The sequence below is a fragment of the Azolla caroliniana genome, unplaced genomic scaffold (assembly GCF_043228905.1).
Source record: "Azolla caroliniana isolate FFs.n. ecotype wild unplaced genomic scaffold, voAzoCaro1.0.p SCAF_13, whole genome shotgun sequence".
In the NCBI taxonomy this organism is placed as follows: Eukaryota; Viridiplantae; Streptophyta; class Polypodiopsida; order Salviniales; family Salviniaceae; genus Azolla; species Azolla caroliniana.
The window spans coordinates 6,850,702-6,854,076 of NW_028230448.1; positions in this window are offsets into that span (position 1 = coordinate 6,850,702).

A 3,375-nucleotide genomic window follows, 5' to 3' on the forward strand; every position below is an offset into this window, starting at 1 on the left:
GTACGTTTTGAATACGTTGAATACATCAAATACTTGAAAACCACTGATGTTGAATGCAAAGATACTTGTAATTTAAATACTATATAGTAAATACCAATTATCTTTATTGCCCATGGATAAATGGTTATCTATGTTTCAATACATTATACACGTGATATGCATATTTTAAATGAAAGCGGACACTGGAGATTTGAGAACACAATTGAAGTTTGAACCAAAACACATATCATTTGAACCCTCAAATAATGGAAAATGAATAGAGTTATTAAAAAACTATTAGAATTTAAAAATTTCTTCAAAGTTCATACTCATAGTCATAGATTGACCCATGCATGAAATTCGTAGTATTCGACATCCGTAATATTCGTAAAATTCAAGAATACAAAATGACCCCAAGAATAAATTACACAACCATTCGTTTATTTATTTATTATTTAAAAAAATAAATTTTACATCTACTATATAAGAATATTAGTTTAACGATTATATTTCTTCTTCTAAATCATCATTACAAGATTCCGTTGTTGTATTATCATAGTTGTCCACATAATCACTATCGGAAGATGAGTATCAATATTGGTTGTTGATGGAGGCATTTCAGGAGTCTTGTCAATGTCTATCTCATCTGGATTTACCTAAAACAAATAATATTTTGGTATCATAATAATGATTCATAATATTTAAACCACAACCAATTAACAAGGCTTGTTAATTAACCGACAAAATTCAAATGGTTTTCTAAACATCAAATGTCAAACATGAATAAGAAAGATGTTGTCATGGCAAGACTCGAACCCATGACCTTATGCTACATGGGTCGAGGTCTTACCATTAGACTATACATTATAAGTTGTAGGATATTATTTTCATTTATGTTTTATTTTAGAAATTGATGTATATTCCAGATTTCTCTGGAACATTCTAGAAGCTTCAGGATTACTCTTAGAAATACTATAAAAGAGGGCACTAGGCGTTATGTTGAACCAAATTGGTTCAACGCCAGTCTTAAGCCTTCTAGCCACAGTTGTACATTCTCTTCACGTAATACATATATTTCTCTCATCATTACTCTCTCTCTCTCTCTCTCTCTCTGTCTCTCTGTCTCGCTCACTTCTTCCTTCTCTCTCAAGAAGTTCTACACCCCTCATAGTACTAATCCTTCGTTTAGTACTAATCCCTTCTCTGTAGTACTAATCCTTCGTTTAGTACTAATTCCGTCTCCGTCTTACTACTGATTCCTGACAGTTTGAACCAATTTGCCCTTCCTCTCCCTCTTATCTCTCCCCTTTCCTACTAGTCTCTTAATTCCTCTTCTCTTCATCCCATGGCCACTGTTAGCGCTGAAGAATATCAATCCGTTTTTTCGGAGTTTCAATGTTTGAAGGAGAAATTTCATGCTTTGGAACAAGAAAACCAACGGTTGCTGGGGGATCTTCAACAAATCTCCTTAGAAAAACAGCAAACGCAGCAACAGCATGGGGAACTTGCTTTACGCGTACAACAACTCGAAGCAACCATCGTGGCGATGCAACAACACGGGCCCGCAACACAAGGAACTCATAAAGAACCCAAGATTGGCCTTCCCACGAAGTTTGATGGAACGCGATCGCAGTTTAGAGGGTTCCTTAATCAGGTACGACTAGTTATTCAAATGCATCCTTGTCGATATCCCACCGATGCATCACGAGTGGGTTTAGTAGGAACTTTATTAAGTGGCTCAGCGTTGGCGTGGTTCGCTCCCCTATTAGAAAAGGAATCCCCGTTGCTCAATAATTTTGAAGAATTTATCGGTGAGTTTAAAGCATGTTTCGGAGATACTGACAGCATCAGAACCGCAATCAACAAAATTCGGCGATTACGTCAAGGTGATCGTCCAGCCTCCGCATACGCTGCAGATTTTCGCCTACTCGCCGCCGATATTCCTTGGGATGATCAAGCGTTAATGGAGCAATTCCGTTACGGTTTACGCAACGATGTCAAGGATTTACTCTTGACCTTCCCCGAAGAGCCGAAATCCTTAACAGAAGCAATTAGTCGCGCGGTAAGATGCGACAACCGTCTATTTGAGCGTCGTTCGGAACGACAACTACAGATGCCGAGGGCAAGATCGGAGCCCACCTACGCCTCAGTGACATCAAGACCTTTTCCGAGGGAGTCATACCTTGCACCTCCAGCGAATACTCCGACTCCGATGGAGATCGACACAACACGTCGTCGAGGGCCATTATCCGAAGAGGAAAAGCAGCGACGTCGTACAAATCGACTATGTCTTTACTGCGGTGGACCAGGACACATTGCAATAAATTGTCCCCATAGGCCAAAAAGGCAGGTAAACCAAATTACTGCTAGTACTAAACCTGAGTCTATTGCCTTAGCTACGCATGATAGTTTTAACAGTACTAAAACCGAATCTATTTCCCTAGGTGTGCATGATAGTCCTAATAGTACTTACAGTCCGAACCTAGCAAACAAATTTGATGTCCTTAGTCAGTTAGAAGAAGAGTTAAACGACTAAGTCCAGCCAAAATAGGAGCCGTTTGGTTGGACAGCCCTAGATCTGTGCAGCCCACTAGTGGTTCCATTTCCTCTAAGCAAATTAGCAATGTGTTCGTAGCCCAAGTAGCCGTTAGTACTAAAAGTACCCCTCCAGTACATGTCTTAGCACTCCTAGATTCCGGAGCAAACTCTTGCTTTATGGATAAGAATTTTGCCCAAGCTCATCAGATATCTCTTAGAAAACTCTCGTGTCCAGCCTCCGTAGTAGTCATTGATGGTCGTCCCATTGCTTCCGGAAATATCATAGAAGAATCAGAGCCCGTTAATGTTGTCCTAGATAATCTAGCATGTGTAATATCATTTAATATAATTAGTATTCCAGAACATCCCATAGTTTTAGGATTACCATGGTTTGAGTTACATAACCCAGACATAGATTGGAGGACAAGGAAAATTCAGTTTCGACAAACCCAAGGATCTACCCAGAAGATTGCAACCATTTCACTACATCAGTTGCGTGAGGAAGGGCACAAGGAGGACATGTTTCTCTTCGCAATATCAGTACAACCCTCCAGCACCACCAAAGAGGAGTCCATCGTTCAACTTCCCGAGAAGTATCGTCAGTATGCTGATGTGTTCGATAAAATACAAGCCAACACACTTCCTCATCATCGACCGTACGATTGCCCCATCGATCTACAACCAGGAAAGGAGCCGCCATGGGGGCCAATCTACAATTTGTCACCTACGGAGCTAGAAGTCCTTCGAGCCTACATAGAGGAGAATTTGGCTAATGGTTTCATTCGGCATTCAAAATCTCCCGCAGGCGCACCTATTTTCTTCGTCAAGAAGAAGGACGGATCTCTTCGCCTTGTTGTC